This window comes from Phyllostomus hastatus, unplaced genomic scaffold (genome assembly GCF_019186645.2).
Source record: "Phyllostomus hastatus isolate PE091 unplaced genomic scaffold, TTU_PhHast_1.1 phas_contig_254, whole genome shotgun sequence".
Taxonomy (NCBI): domain Eukaryota; kingdom Metazoa; phylum Chordata; class Mammalia; order Chiroptera; family Phyllostomidae; genus Phyllostomus; species Phyllostomus hastatus.
The window spans coordinates 185,651-202,303 of NW_025333810.1; the positions used below are offsets into that span (position 1 = coordinate 185,651).

The 16,653-nt window shown below is 41.4% G+C and overlaps 1 protein-coding gene across 12 annotated transcripts in view; it reads left to right on the forward strand.

The window, feature by feature from the left end:
* The first annotated feature begins 7,679 nt into the window (after positions 1-7,679).
* The window catches only part of PAM (peptidylglycine alpha-amidating monooxygenase), a 278,027-nt gene continuing 269,053 nt past the window's right edge, over positions 7,680-16,653 (forward strand). For 3 of the 12 annotated variants that reach the window (XM_045837897.1, XM_045837901.1, XM_045837902.1), the window contains exon 1: positions 7,688-7,971. The gene's annotated coding sequence lies outside the window, so the exon portion shown is untranslated. Of the gene's footprint in view, positions 7,972-16,653 lie in introns of all 12 variants that reach the window. The other 9 variants (XM_045837893.1, XM_045837894.1, XM_045837890.1 and 6 more) reach the window with 6 other exon arrangements.

Sequence of the window (16,653 nt, forward strand, 5' to 3'; positions counted from 1 at the left end):
TTTTTCCAGGAAATTTTCAATCCTCTAGGCCAACCTCTCATTGGGTATTGAGAAACCTAAGACCTAGAGAGAAGTTATATGCATGTCACACAACTCAGTAACAAAAAATGTGTGATAATAAGAATCAAGTATTCTCACTTCCTGTATGGTACTTTGAAAAGATGTTTTTCTACTCATGAAAAACAAAAACTTTCAATATCCTTATGTGGATTTCTTTTGCTGCTAAATACTGGAAAATCTATATCATTCTTTATACATCTGGGGATTTCTCTTGCTGAAACCAAATGTCCAATACCATCCCACTAAGAACCTAAAATAGAGACTGAAATCTACAGCTGCAAAATGAAAAGAAAATACAAATATGATGAGAAAGGAAACTATCTGTGAGGAAATATACTTCATTTTCTGTTTTCAAGTCACTGAAAAGAAACAGAATGCTATAACAAAGGATGCAGATTATGCCTTTTGAAAATAACATCAATCATTTTTTCAACAGTAATGTATTACATGCTTATTTTGGAAAATCCAAAAGGAATATGTTCCAAGACTTCCAGTAGATGCCTGAAACCACAGATAGGACTGAACCCTAGACATACTATGTTTTTTCCTATATATACAAACCTATAATAAAATTTAGTTAATAAATTAGTCATAGTAAATTAGTCATTAGTCAACTTCTTCTGCCCTGTTGGGAATGTGACAGTAGCTTCTTCATCAGCAGATGCAGCTACTCTAGTAAGTACTATGTTGTTCAGTTCAAAACTTATCCTGAGTCTGTGTAACCATCCATTACCCACAGTGAATGGTTTGGTGTCACTCATTTTGGAACCCCTTGATGAAGTCTTCATATCATCTCAATGCTTTCTAGAGCAAAACATTGTTATCAGTGAGAAATGTTTTCTGTTCATGTTTTCCACCCACAACAACAGTAACTAATAATGAAATAAAACAACTGTAGCATATACTATCATATACTGTGATAAACTTTATGTGAATGTGGTCTCTCTCTCCCTCAACATATCTTATGGAGCCCTGACTGGCACAGCTCAATGGATTGAGCACGGGCTGTGAACCAAAGTGTCGCAGGTTCGATTCCCAGTCAGGGTACATGCCTGGGTTGCAGACCATGACCCCCAGCAACTCCGCATTGATGTTTCTCTCTCTCTCTTTCTCCCTCCCTTCCCTCTCTAAAAATAAATAAAATAAAAAAAATCTTTAAAAAAATATCTTATGGTACTTATCACACATTTTTTGTTACCTTCTTCTTCTTGTGAACCATTGATGACACCATTCCATAAACACAATGGCTGTCACCAATGCATTCTGATTATGTTGCCAGAACATGGACAGATAAGTTTTGGGGTTTTTGTGAGAGCCTCTTGGTACTTTGCTCTGTGCATTCCCTTGGCTTTAGCAAATGTCTTATAGCATTGCCACACAGTTCCAGAGTTAATCTGTCCTTCCATGTTTTATGCCCCATTGTCTCTTTTGCATTTTATGCATGTAGGTTTCATTGGGCATCTCATCCCAGAAGAGCCCAGTTTTGTGGCCATTGAAGACTCACTTAGATTGTACCTTTCTTCTTAATCAACTTCTTCTGCCCTGTTGGGAATGTGACAGTAGCTTCTTCATCAGCAGATGCAGCTACTCTAGTAAGTACTATGTTGTTCAGTTCAAAACTTTTCCTGAGTCTGTGTAACCATCCATTACCCACAGTGAATGGTTTGGTGTCACTCATTTTGGAACCCCTTGATGAAGTCTTCATATCATCTCAATGCTTTCTAGAGCAAAACATTGTTATCAGTGAGAAATGTTTTCTGTTCATGTTTTCCACCCACAAATATAACATCTCCATCTTAACTAGGCCCTTATCACACAGTGTGAAAGTAACTTTTGAAGTATGAGGTGTGACAGTAAAGCTAGTAAATACAAAAAAACTATGTATTTTTTCATAATTTCACAAACAGAAAATTCATTTTTCCCATAGATCTTAGCAACCTCAGCATACATTTTTTCCTCTCCTTATTAAGTGGAGAACTTTCAGCTTTTCACTTAAAAGAAGCATTTTACAGCTTTGCTTTGGCACATCTGAATTGCCAGAATCACTATTCTTGTATTTGGGGGCCAATATTAAGTAAAGAAAGGGCTGCTTGAACGGAAACGAAGCACAGTGATACCTACACTGGATCTGATCATGAAGATGCCTGCTAGATGACTAACAGTCAAAAAGAGTATTAGAGCCTGGATGTGCTGGATTCCCATCCTGGGCAGAACAGCACCAGACATTGCAAGACTTCATCGTGCTACTCAGAACAGTATGCAAGCGAAAACCTATGAATTTTTATTCCTGAAATTTTCCAAAGGTAACTGAAATCATAGATAATAGGAGGGACTACTGTATAATTTATCTTTTTAAAAATTCAACAAAATTGGGATCATACACTCAAATATTTTCAAAGACTGTATCCATCCTTCCAACATCATTTACATGTACTAATAAGTCTGTACATTTTTCTCTTAAAAATGTGAGATTCCCACAGTTTATTAGGAAATTAGCCCATTTGGCAAGAAGTTAACTGAATTTCTTATTTAAAAAATTAAAGCTTGTGAAGCAGGGTGGGAGACATTGGCTTCCACATTCAGTGGCTATGCCACCTTTCATCGCTGCCATACCAACTTCTCACACTGCTAGTAACCCTTCAATAAGGCAGCAGGAAAACTGTATTTGCTTAGGCTTTACTTGACCTTGTAATCTCTACTGTTCTGTCAAATACTGTTAAGCCTATTCAGCTTCTCCAATATATCCATTTCCTGTCCATGGATTTCCTTCTGATATCCTCCTGTCTCGCCTTACTATTTATCTCATCATACTAAATTTTGCATGGGGGAAGTAATCATGATATTATATTAAAAAACCTATCAGGTATTCTTTTTGGGGTGAGATTATTTTCATTCCACTAGCATATTCAAAGTATTAACTACTTATGTGAAACTGCCAGCAACATTTAAAACTCTTTTTTCAGAATCAAATGTTCAGTTCTTCATTAACACTGAATCTACGTAAAACTGATAATCCTGGTTGTCCTTGTAATTGTTTTGTTTCTAGCTCTTGGACTTTATAGAATGAATTAATTATAGCATACATCTGTTTTTTTAAACAGCTAAATTGGATAATGTTTTAATAGCTCAAGAGTAATACTTTTGGGATTTTAAGACTTATAAGATTCAATATTCCCCAAGTCTGTTTTTTTTTTTTTGCAGTGATCTATGACTTTGATTTCAGTAACAAATCCACCAAAATGAGGGCAAGTCATGGACTTTCATTGTGAGCCAGCTTTGCTATCTTAGCCAGAAAGCTAGGTAGAGAAAACATAATTTGGTATGGAAAACGTACCTTATTAAACCAAATTAACAACTTTCTTGATTTGAAAAAAAGTAAAAAACTGTACCTCTTAGGTATATCAGTTCACATGAAATAGTGTATTTAAAAATAATTTTTTAAAGCTAGGTATTTATACTCTAACAAAGGCTGCCCTGACTGCACACAAAAACACTTAAGGAGTTCAGTGAACACCTATTCCCAGGCCCCACGCCCAGAGAGTCTTTTTATTTGGTCCAAGGCAGGATTGAGGCATCAGGATTGTTAAATCTCCTCAGATTATTCAAATCCTGCAGCCAGGGTTGAGAATCACTGTGTCTAGCCACTAGGACTGAACTGTATTTTTCTCATCTGAGTAAAGGGATTGTGTGACATTAGAAGAACCAATTCCTGGGTAATATGGGATAGATGAATCATAATTAGGCCTTCATAGTGTCAACCACAGTCTGGGCAGGGAACACCTGTGGAGCCAAGAATTAAAAATGAATGACGCCCTTTGCACCGTTATGATAATGCATTCTACTCTCTGGGAAGCTATTAAAATATTCCTCTCAAGAATTTTTTCAAGCCTATTTTAAAGTGTCACAAGAGAAAGTAAGATGAGGTTTTCAAGAAGTCTCTGTGAACTTAATCTGGCAGAGCTTTCTGGAAAATATTTTGGTATTTTATTTATGTGTGCATCACGCTGTGAAAGAGAGGAGAAGGGGAGCTTGCTTGAGAAAAGAAAGAAGGAAAGAGGTTTTTCACATTTGCATTACATCAAGGAAGTTTGACTTGGCCTACCTCTTATTGTGCTTTCCAGTTCTTGAGGTCTGTTTGATGCATACATTTCCTAAGAGTCTAGCCTCATTTAAATGATAATTTGTGCCTTTAGAATGCCATTTCTAGTCTTGTTCTTCTGCATACCTGTGGAGCTGATTAGAGTGTGGCGATCCATTTGTTTTCAAAGGAAATTTCATGTTCACATTCTCTCTACAGGGGTTAGTAGAGGAAGACAAGAAAATAGTCCCATAGTGTTTCTGCCAGTTGCTGGGGAAAAACTTTCCCTCCCATATATATCATGGCAGGTAATTGAATTAGTACTACAGGAGGAAAGAGTTTGCTGTTTCATACTCCTATAGTTATTTCTTAACACCATGAAATTAAAGATATGCCAGCATGGAGCTGAGTATTTCTGATTTCTTTCTAATAAGCAATGTAGTATATTATTTTCTTTATGTGCTTTTATAGCACATGCTGTGCAAGATAATTGGCTTCATGACAGATGTCTATATTCCAGAGGAAAATTTATTTGTGAAAGAACAAACAGATATTAGAACAAATATATAAGGAGCTATTCATTATGTGGCCCACAAGGTGCTTTTTGATGAATCATAAATTGAAATTAATATTTTCTCATTCTGAATATGCATAAGTGAATTTGTGTGTTTGATATAACCAATTTGAAACGTATTCAAGTATTTGAATGTAATCTGTTCTCAATCAACGTTGGGTGCTCTCAGATCTCATTTGAAAGCTGAAGAATGAGGAAAGGTGCACTTTTATTTCTTTTCAGAGAAGCTTGTGAGTCTGCACATTCTGCAAGTTTGCCAGGATAAGCTATGTCCACTGGACCCCTTTTCACAAGAAAATTTCTACTAAAAAGGTCGAAAAATAATATAGGAAAGATTCTTCATGGGTCTTCCTTTACTTCTGCTCAAAATGTCACTCTTTTCCAAGACAAGCACCAGTAGGCAACAGTATCTGAAGTCCCTAAAACTTCTGTGTGAGGTGGCTTCACTTGGCTTGGCTTGGGGAACTGGCAATATTAGCCAACAAGGCTGCTGAAAGGCATACTGAAAAAAGGGGAAGATATGCAGAAATGTCCATCTTCATCTACGTTGTAACACTACCTGGGGCCAATTCTGCTGCCTGTAAGTAAATTCTCCCATTCTCTTTTGGCTATAAAAATTTTTCCCAGGGGGAAAAAAAACCAAGACCCTTTATCACCATCAGCTGACTGATCAGTTTTTGTAATATGATTGTACCATTAACATAAATTTAAAATGACTAATAGATACAGAGAGATTGCCATATCCTAAAGACTTTAAGTTTAATAAGGTTCCGTTTCAGAGATGATTTTTCTTTTAATGAGAAGAAAAGGAGACACTTTTTATTCAGGCAGGTCTCTTCCAGCCTCTTGAATTTGTGGTAGCTTAGCCTTTTGTGCACTAGAGGAAATAAGGGAACAAAAGGAGATTTTATAATTAAATGGAAGGTAGCCTTTACAAAACTAAAACTGGGGCACTGAGAACTGGTTTTGTAATGCCAGTTCTAAAGTGCGGAGCCAACCTCAAGTGAAGTGGAGCCTTGAGGCCAGGAGAAAGGACTCTTCTCCTCACCCAGGAAGTGGGGGTGGTTGGCTCCATTCCATGAGTACATGCTAAGCTTGCATGCTCAGTGGCTGGGCTACACACAGCCTGTAACACCCTGAGGCTGTAAAGTCTGACTTCAGCTGGGTGGTGGCTTTCTCAAACACACTTCTCTCAGTCAGTGCAGATGAAACTGTGGCTGTGCCCATCAGGACCCTGAAGGTGTGAGAGAAGGTTGCCCTCAGGTAACATTGAAAGCTTTGTCCCAGTCATTCGCCCACATTTTAAGGTAAACATGTAGCCACCCACTGAACAGAAAAATTATCTTGACATAAAAATGCACCAAATAGAGCTTAAAAATAACAACCACCACAGCCTTAATACTCCTGTCCCTCCCCATCTCCTTGGCCTCTCATTGAAAGTGACTTCTTATTTATAGGAGGGTCCCAAGTGTTTGCTTCAGTTGATAACCCAACTTGGTAGGGAGGGATAAATTACTTAGAAGATGACTAAAGCAGAACAGCTCAGTGACATGTAAAACTGACTCAGCAATGTTTTCTTGGATCTTGTCCCTGACCAACACTTTCCAGGATGAACTTCTCACCACTGGCCAAGAGAGCTTGGGGTCGTCAGCTTCTTTTGGAATTTTGGCTGGGAGGTGGGACGGGTGAAGGCATGCTCTAGGTCCTGAAGTTTATCCTTGTGCACTGCTTGCTGGGAATTCTGTTGGGAGGAGGTCCAGATTTTACAGGCTATCCACTGCAAACACGGGTCATTTCCTTGCAGAGGAATTTTTCTTTCTGAGAGTTCCTTTATGGCCGGAAGGCTTTGCCTTCTGCATTAAGGCCTGGGCCCTTTCAACTCCTTAGGTTCCACTTTCCTTCCTTGCCTTCAGTCCACTGGCTTCGTCTTCAGTGTCCCTCCTTCCAGCCTTCTTTCCACCCCCATTCCCCAACTAAAGACCTCTAGGAGGAAGAGGTGCCCAGGCACTTCGCAGGGCACTCTTGCCAGGACCTGGGATGGGAAAGGTTTGGGGAAGGGAGGATGGGATTTCGGGACAAGAAACGCAGCTTGAGCACACCCAAGTAGAGGGGTAAAAGCAGGGACAAACACCTGCCCTCGAATTGTATTGAACTCGAACTGTGTATCAATTTGTGTGTGGGGTCAGTGACACAGCATTAAGCCACTTGGCTATGAAACCTACGTAGAAGTCCCCAGACACCTGGTCCCCCGTGTTCTCCTGCTTCGGGGTGAGGCAAGGAAGGGGTTGGCTCCTGGGTTCCCTGTTTGCAGTTTAGGGGCGAAGTGGTCCAGTGTGTGCGCTAGGCTCACTACGGATTTAGAAAGGTTTCGACAGAAAGGGCTGTTGCCGACAAAGGTGGGAATGCAAGCTAGGACAGGGAGGGTCCCTCCAGGCCAGGGGTGCCAGCAGGGAAGCACTGCGAAGACTCGTGCCAAGTAGCCTGAATCCTGCGACCGGTCGGGGGTTGTGTATGGGAATGGAGATTACACCTTTTTCTCAGATCAAAACCCCGGTACCCCTCCTGCCAGTTCTGCACACTCTCTTTGCCGGAGTCCTCAAACCCGGGCAGGAGTATGGGGAAGGGTTCCTTGGTTCTCAACGCGAAGTGTCCTTCCAACCCCGCGCTGGGCAGAGGGAGAGTCGGGCATTTTTCTCAGCCGCTCACAGGCCAGCGGGTTTGGCCACTTCGCAGGGCTGCTTTTCGGGACGCGGGACTGGGGCGGAGCAAAGGAAGACAGACTTTCTAGTCTGGCCTTCACCCCCTTCCCCAGGGCTCACAGGCGAGAGTTCCAGCTCTTGGCCACGTCCTGCCCGCACGTTGAGTCCAAACACCCAGGACACGCAGTCCCGGCAGGGACACCCCAGGAAGCTGCAAGCGACTAAGAGGTGGCTCTGCGGGGACCTGGTGCCCAATCCCCTAGGCCACCGCGGCGGGGTGGCAGGGGCGGGGCGCCGCGGAGCCGCCCCGGAGGAGGGCCCGGGAGCTGTCCCGGGGGGCGAGGGCCGGCGGCGGACGGGGTTGGGCCCCGAGCGCGCGCCGGGAGGAGGGAGCGGTCGCCGCGTGCTCGGCCAGTCCCCGCCCCGGGAGCCGGAGCCTCCCAACTATCTCCGTCCGCCGCGTCCGCCGTTCTAGCCGCGCCCGCCGCTCCGCCGCCGGCCGCCCGCCCGCCGCCCGCGGGCTCGGGCTTCCGTCCCGGGCTGTGCCCGCGGTCGCGCAGGTTGGTGTCGCCGCCACCGCCACGGCGGGGCGAGCAGGGGAAGGGTGGCGTGGGAGTGCGGGAGGGGGTTCAGCAAGTTGGGCAGATGCTGGGCCGGGACGGGGATCCTGCTGCCTCCTCGCCCACTGTTCCAGGCGCCTGAGGCGGTTGCTGATTTCCTCCCGGGCTGCTGGGGTCGTGGGGAATCGTGCGCCGCGGCCGGGGAGGGTCGCGGGACTTAGCCTTCCCCGTACTCCTCCAGCCTCTCTGCGACCCCCTCGCCACCACACCGCCTTGCCCAGTTCGTGAGCGGTGACCGTTCCCCTCTGTCCTTCTCACCTCTGGTCCTTGCCAGCTCTATCCTCCTCCTACCTGCGGTTTCACCAGCCACGGGGTTAGGCGCCGGCGAAGGGTGATCGCAGAGGCGGGATGGAAAGTATCTGCCACTTGGAGTTAAATCGGGATCTCAGCCCTGTTTCAGTCACCTTGCCATTAATATGCCCTTTTGGCCCCTCTCTGTTCCCTGCTGCAAAATGTGCGCCCACTGTGCCAGTCTCTGCAGATCGCTGTAATCATTCAGTGGGATGACTTAGGTGTATTTTTACTTGATTTTGTTTTGACCACGATTCCTGGTCTCCTCAAGCGGCTTGACGGCCGGTCCTGTGTTCTAATCTGAGTTCAGATGCTTCCCTTAGATGGGATTATGTGTCTAGCTGATTTGGTCAGTAGATTGGTTTGGATAAAAGATTCGTGTTTCTGGAACTGGTCGTGTTGAAATCGTCTATTCCCCACCTGACCGTATGCACAAAGCTGGACCTTACATCTTTCTGTGGTCACAGGAATGCAAATAGCAGAAGGTTAATATTGGCCTCCCGTCTTTGGAAATGAGCAAGCTGTATTTGCTTCCGGTGTTTTCCAATCTTTACAATCTCTTACCCATATTAAGTGCAAGTTTGAATTTGCTTTCACTTTTTAACAACTCAGGAAGCAGACCTGCATTTTAGTAAATTTAAGATATTTAGCTCAAACAACATGTGCCCTATCATTTGTAAATTTTCAGGTTAAAATCACAGGCACAAGCATTGTTAGCACTATTCTGATTATTTCATGAAGAAAGCAAGTAAGTGGCCTAATAAAACCAGCTTTAGACCTGATATTAAATAGTTAAGTCCTTTCATTAGTGACTTTTTGATTTAATAGACAGTTCATGAGATCCTGTGTTGTGAGTGTATTGTGCTATGTGCTTTTAAAGATGAATCTAGAATGTGTTCTTTGCTCTAAAGAGGCTTCCAATCTAATGTAGAGACTAATATTTTTATTTCACATTTTTATGAAAATTAAATATATTCTAATGACTACATATGGCAAGTAGAATATGTCAGGAATATATTACTGAAGGCCATTTCAGATCATTATTTAGTGAATCTACTTAATAGAGTGGAAAAAATAGTAAGTTTAGTGACACTAGTGTTTTCTGAAATAAAATTTGAAATGTTTCTACTTCACCAAATGGGAGACATACTTGGAAATAAAATGAATTCTTTGTTTTTAGAATGAAAGCTCAGAAAACACTCATACATGTATGATGTGATAACAAATGTTAAAAGCTTTAAAATTTTTAATTCTAACTTAATAAGTCAATTTATGGTGCCCATATGCAATTTCTTCTCTGTTTCTTGAAAAATGAAGTTTATAGTGCCTAGAAGGAAATACAGAGATTGAATATAATGTTTTTAATAAGTTTAAACTTGAACACTTAATGGTCTTATGGGCTCTTGATCGATTCTAGAAATTTGACTTAAAAAAGTTATGAGATTCTTAGAGTTTTTTGTTTCATTTTGTTCTTAACCATTAAAAATAAAATTTGGCTTGGCACAAGGGACACGCAAGACTTCCACCTGCAAAAGATTGACCAGATTAGGTTGTATTTGGTATGACTCAATGACATCTCTAATCCTCTCCCTGCTCATGGGAAGAATTCATCCATCCGCTCTGGTGCATAGAGTTTCTTAATCTTTACGTACCACTACTGGGCTTTGAGAACTTTGATTCAACTCACACAGTGAGACTAAGCAAAGTGGAGGGGCAGCCTGAGGGGTGTGAAGTTAACTTTACACTTGGCCTATTGTTCTGTGTCTTTGTTTTCCTATTTGTGAAGTGACATTAAAGGTCCTGTCCCTGCCCTGGAAAGTGTGTGGTTTGGTATAATAGTCCAGAATATTGAGCCAGAAAGCTTTTACGTGTAAGAACTTTCTTCACCCCTGTAACTCCTTTAGCCAGTAAAAGCTAATTGTTTAAAGCACATAAAAATAGCTTTTAAAAAGGGCTCTGGATGAAGTTGGTGGTGGTGTCATGTACTCTGAAGTCTCTGGAGAGAAGTTTCAGTTGTCTTTATCTTCTACAAGTTACTGTACTGATTTGAGCATAAGACCTTCATCTTATCCAAGGTTGAACTCCCAGCTGGTTAGTAGCAGGAGGGCAACTGTAATTTCAATTGCCTGATAAGTAGTTCTAAGTTTCTCCTTGTTCAGTATGGTCTCTTATCCAGGGCACATTTAAAATCTCACATTTATAAATGTGTATGGCTAAAAATTTTGGCTTCAGGTTCTGATGGGCCTGGACTTGAGTCCTGCCTGGGCATTTACTAATCATATGGCCTCAGGTAAGTTAAGCCCTCAGTTTTCACATTTCCAAAATGGGAACATTGGAAGTACTTACCTCAAAGGACTGTCGTAATGCTTAAATGAGCTAATTGATGTGAAGTGCTTAGGGCATTGCTAGTTATTTACTGTATATTTACTACTCAAGTATTTTAATTTTTTGAGGGTGAGGGAATTACATTTTAAAAGTCCAATTTAAATATATATATACACACATGAACTGACACCCTAAATATTTTGAATTAGCAATACTTCAATGAACTTTTATGTCCTTTATTTTTTATTCAGTAAGTGTTTATTGAGCTCCTACTCTGTGTTGCTGGCCCTCTTTCTATGAACTTGCAAACAATGGTGTGCAAGACGGTTGTAGTCAGTCTCTTATGACCTACAAGTCTGGGAAGGGATCAGAAAATTGCAATCCTAAGTGATTTGTGCCATGATGGAGTGAAGCAGAGAACCACAGAAGACAGATGAGATGGGATGGGAGGCCCCTGGATGGGTGGCTGTCATATAGTGCTTCACCTGAAGCATAAGCAATAGCTCATGAAGAAGTTGGAGACTGAAGAGTGTTCCAGAACCAGGAGAGCGGAGTGTGGTGCATTAGGATGGAAGTCAGGTAGATAACATGAAGGAATAAATAAATGAGAGCAGGAGAGAGCCACATGGCATCCCAGAGAGCCCAGGCTTTCTGTAAAGGAGCAGGAGATACTCAGTCCCAGCCAAGTGTTGTCAGGTTGGGATGCAGGCTAGGTGTTGCCAGATGCCATGACTTTTAAGAGGAGCTCAAAATTTATGTTTTATAAATGCGAAATCTCCCAAAATGTGAAATGAATCAAATGCTTTTTAAACGATTATGTGAGCCAAACCAGACACATTTGTAGCTGGAATTCAACTCAGGGCCACCACTTTATGACCTCCTCATTTAAAGAAATGAAAAAGGTTTAGTGTGGCTAAAAGAATGCATTTTAGAAGGAGAGGCAAGGGAAGTGCCCACGGATATGGGCAGAGCTGTATCAGCCAGAGCCTGTGGAACTTGCTAAGGAGGGTTGGCTTGTCCCTAAAAACAGTGGGTGACCTCAAAGACTAAAACAAGAGTGACATTAGATTTGTGTTTACACGGTGCATTCTGGGTAGTGTATGGAAAATACCTGGGAACCATAGTGAAAGACTGTAGTGATATTCACTTAGGAAGCTATTGTAATGGCCTGAGCAAGAAATAAATATGGCTAAGAGCTGGGTTTTGGAGCAGGATAGGGAGAGATGGTTAGATTTCAGAGATATATATGGTGCCTCCACTGTTGGAGATAATCCTCCCTTATTCACTCAGGTTTCTGTGAGCAGAGGCACTGACTGCTTTTATTCAAAACTGTCTATTCAAGGACACTTATATAACAGATAGTCTTTGAAAACAGAGGTAGTCTTTTCCTCAGGAACAAGGACAGAAAGATAGGCTTACTGTCTAGTGTATAAGATGTGGGTACTCTAAGCTTGGGTACTCTAGTGTATATGGTTGGGTACTCTAACCGTCTGTAATACAAATCAATTAGTGTATAGGTATGGCTGTCCTTTCTTCACTTCATACAATAGGAATTAAGCTTCAAAGAATTGGCAAACTAAGCTAATACTCCTGCTACTGTTTCTGAGAGTAATGTAACCTTTGTCTCTGGCCCCAAAATCTTTTGTCTTCTCCCAGAATCTACAGAACTGTGGCATTCTATTTGTTCACTAGCTGGGAGGGTAAAGGCTGATATCCTTTACAATTTTTAAAGCCACTAGCCACAATGTCTAAGTGTAAATTAATTAGAATAAAAAATGTTGATTCCTCAGTCACCCTAGCCACATTGCATGTACGTAGCAGCCACATGTGGCTAGTAGCTACTGTAGTGGAAAAGCAGGTATAGAACGTTCCCATCATTGCAGAAACTTCTATCAGGTATTGCTGAACAAAGGTTTAGAATATTTTTGTGTGTTCTTGGGTAAGTACGGGTGGTAGAAGTTATTGATTCTAACACCATAAACATGATGCTTATATTTGTGTTAGGTTCACAAGAGTTCTTTTGTATAAAGGAAATATTTCAGTTTGGATAATCAGTACAGCATTTAGTTCAGGCCTGTTGGGGGAAAAAAGTAGAAAATTATCTACAGCATCAGTTTGGAGACTAAGCAGACAAGGGCCATATGGCAACAGAAGTTCTATATGCATGGCTTTCCTCAAAATCACGTGTGACTGTGAGATTCGGATCTGTGCCCAAAGGAGCTTGAACTTCCCAACACTGTCTTCAGCTCATCTCTGAACCAGGCTTAGCATAAAAGGACAAGAGTGACACATTCACAGCGAGGCCCTGGAACAGGCCCAGTCCGGCAGCACCCACACTGGGCCTGCTGCAGCCCAGCTGCGCCGCTTGAGCTCACAGAAAGGAGGGAGGACAAGAACAGGATTTCCAAATGGCTTCTTGTTCAGGGAGTTTAAGAGGACAGCCTCGAGAAAAGCACAATTTTCAATGACACAGCAGAGGTGGGGGACAATGCCAAGGACAATAAAAGCAGCAAATCTGTTTCCCTGTCAGAGGGGAAGCTCATTTTGAGAAGGGCATCTACTACAAGTACTGGGAAGTGAAAGTATACCTTTGTTATCATTACTTCTGTCATTTTTTAGGCGCAACCAAGGCAGCAGCAGCCACAGAGAACACAGTCTTTTTACCTGCATTGAACGTGTAGTTGACTGCTTAGTCACATAATTTTAACATAACAAAGGACAGTAGTAGAGATTTCAAAAAGTGAAGGTGGATATGCTTAGGGAAGAATTGTACTACGACCTGCTATTTCCACAGCTGAAAATACCTTATTGAAAACTTCAGATGTTAAGAATTTTATTTAAGTATGCTGAAGAAATTTGCTTTAAAATAGTACTTATTTGTATTGCAGTAAAATTTATTTACATGAAGATTAATTAGAGGTTTTTAAAAATCTGAATTTTAGAATATTTTTGAGGTTGAATTTATTATTTTTAAGTGCTAACATACATAAGTCATGCCCGGCTAAGGATATTGCCTTTTAGAACTCTTCTGAGAAAAACTTACAGAGATGTGTTAATTTTGAAATAGCATGATGGTTGTTTGCATGTCACTGGAGTGTTTAAAGAAAACTTGTGTAGGTTGAACATATGCTTCTTATTTGTACTCCTAATTGCATCAACAAACCACTATTTACATATATACTTTTTAAAGTTGAGTAAATTCGGGGAGAACCAAGCTCATGTGCTGTTAGGGTTTGGACCAACATAGAGTCCCTTGCATGAATTTCTTAATTAGTGAGGTTTTAATCTGTGTAGTGCTTCAATGCTATTTGGCTAAATATCTTTTTTTAATTTTATTTGTTTATTTTTAGAGAGGGGGGAAGGAAGGAAAAAGAGAAGGAAACATCAATGTGTGGTTGCCTCTTGAGTGCCCCCTGCTGGAGAAGTGGCCCTCAACCCGGGCATGTGCCCTGACTGGGAATCGAACCGACAACGCTTTGGTTCACAGGTCCACACTCAATCCACTGAACTACACCAGGCAGGACAAATGTCTTTTTTTTTAAATTATGGATTTTAAAATCTTGTTTCTGTGGGGGTGAAAATGTTTGTTAACCCCCTGCATTGTCTCCCACACCTCCCAAATCTGGTAACGTCAGTTGTTCAGCCTGCTTTCATTTTTCTCTTTCAATTTTGTGTGACACAGTTCTTTTCTTGTGCCTGCCTCCATTCTCTTCATACAAACAGCATGAAATTGGAAACAATCATTGTCTGTTGTATTTCTGAAGATCCGAATTTTCACCAGTTTCATGCAGTCCTTTCTCAGGCAGGGTGTAGTAAATCATCCTAGGAAAACTGTCTCTGGTACAACTAGAATATGCAGTTGGAATTGTTGGTGTGACGTCAGAAACAAACCCAGGAGACTTGCTGTTTATTGCTTGAGTCACCTATGCATTCAAATGAAAGCAAATGATACTCAGTTGCTTTTCATGCATGTCAATGCTATGTCTTATTTTAAAAGAATCCTGAGATATGGAAATAGAAATAAACTAATAAGGTCTTCCTTCCAGAGAATTTAGAATTGTATGGATTTTAATGTTAGGTGATTAAAACAGTAACAACAAGGGCTGCAAATTAGACCTTGTCCTTTAACCCACGATTTCCTGTGGTGCTCAAAATTTTTCAGTGGGTAGATTTCCTCAAGCTGCACATGAGTGACTTTAATCAGGAGCAAAGTGGGCTCTTTCTATTATATGCCATTTCCTCCATGGCCCTTGCCTCACTTCGCTATTACTGTATGCCTAATTGACCACAGTGAAATGTCTTTAAAACATTTTCCAGGGAACTAAGGACTTTTTGGAGAGTTGTGATAAAGTAAAATGCCAAGAAGGAAAGTTTGAATGGTTTCCTTGCATAGATAAATATTTCTCCAGAGACTGATGAGTCAAGGAGCTGTTAATAGGATATGTAAATGTGACCTTTCACCTAGTTACTGCCAATACCTAACATAATTATTTAGTTTTAGTAAATTTTTTGAACTGGATCTTGTCTAGTTCTTTTATGAAACAGACTGTTTTGGTCCCATTCTTTTCCAGTCTATCATCAGTGCTGTTTCAAGTTTGCATTGCCCTAATCTTTCCCTCTCTCCCTTTGTTTTAATACAAGCTCATCATCATATTATAGATTTTCCCTAATATCTTTGTCTTCAACTTTACAACAACTGCAAATACCCGTGCATTTGACATTGTCTTCTAGCTCTTAGGTTTCTAACAGGGTGCCTTCTCTTTCACTTATTCAACAAATATTTCTTCATTGCCAGCTATGTACCAAGCATTCTTCCTGACACTAGAGATTGAACAGTGAGAAAAATTCATCATCAGTGCTATCATAGAATGAGGAGTCCAGCATAAAGACAATCGTTAATTTTTTAAAATCCCAGTAATTAATAATAACATGATGACAAACAAAAGTAAACGCTCTGAATAAAGCAGTATGGTTTTGTGGGCTTACATGACAGGAACCCGAGGGAGCGGCACTTGACTGATATCTGAAGGGTAAGCAGGAGAACCTGAGAGAGGGTGGGAAGAAGTGCTCCAGACAGCAGAGGGAACTCTGCAACAGAAGGGAACAGGAGGAAATCAAGTACTTGAGTGGATTAAGGGGAGAGGGAGTGAGATGAGGCTGGACACCTAGGCTGGGGCCAGTCCATGTAGGGTCTTACAGACCACATTAAGAATTTGGTCTTTATCCTCAGGGCCATGGAGAATGTTTTAAGTAGGAGCTTTTGACTCCCTGAGGTTTGTGTTTTGATCAGATCATCTGTAGAGGAATGAATGGATGGGTGGGGGTGGGGCGTGGCAGTGGCAAGATGATCAGTGGTTGCTGCTTTAATCCAAGAAGACATGACAGGTTGTGCGAGGCCTACTGTACCTACCGAAAGGTGGCAGTGAAGATGGATTGAAAAGTGTTTTAGAGCATAACATCAATTGACTTGTGAATGAGATGGGAGTTTCTTTTATTCACTCAACAAATATTTAGTGATTAGGAACTTTATGCCCAACTCTGTTCCAAGCTCTGGGAATACAACTGTGAACAAGACATACAAGATCCCTGTACACGTGGGGCTTACATAGTAATGAAAGTAACCAATAATTAATGAGTAAAAAAATAAGTATAGGTTCAGATAAAAATAGGTCCTATAAAGAAAAATGAAGCCATAGGAGGGAATGGAAACTGACAGAGGAGTGTCCTTTTATATAGGGTAGTCAAGAAACAACTTTCTTAAGAGTTGGCATTTGGGCAAAGACCTAAATGAAGAAGGGGGAGAGGGAACTAGTAGCAGGTCTGGAGGCTGGAACAAGGATACCTCATCCTCAAAGAATACCAGAATCCATTATGTCTGAAAATACGGAAAGGATGGAGGAAAGACAGATGTCAAGAATGCCTTGCCAGTAGTTGAAGCTTAAAACATCTGAATAGATTCATCATATTCTTTTTAGTTCTAACCAGTTTTTTAAAGCCGCACTTTGC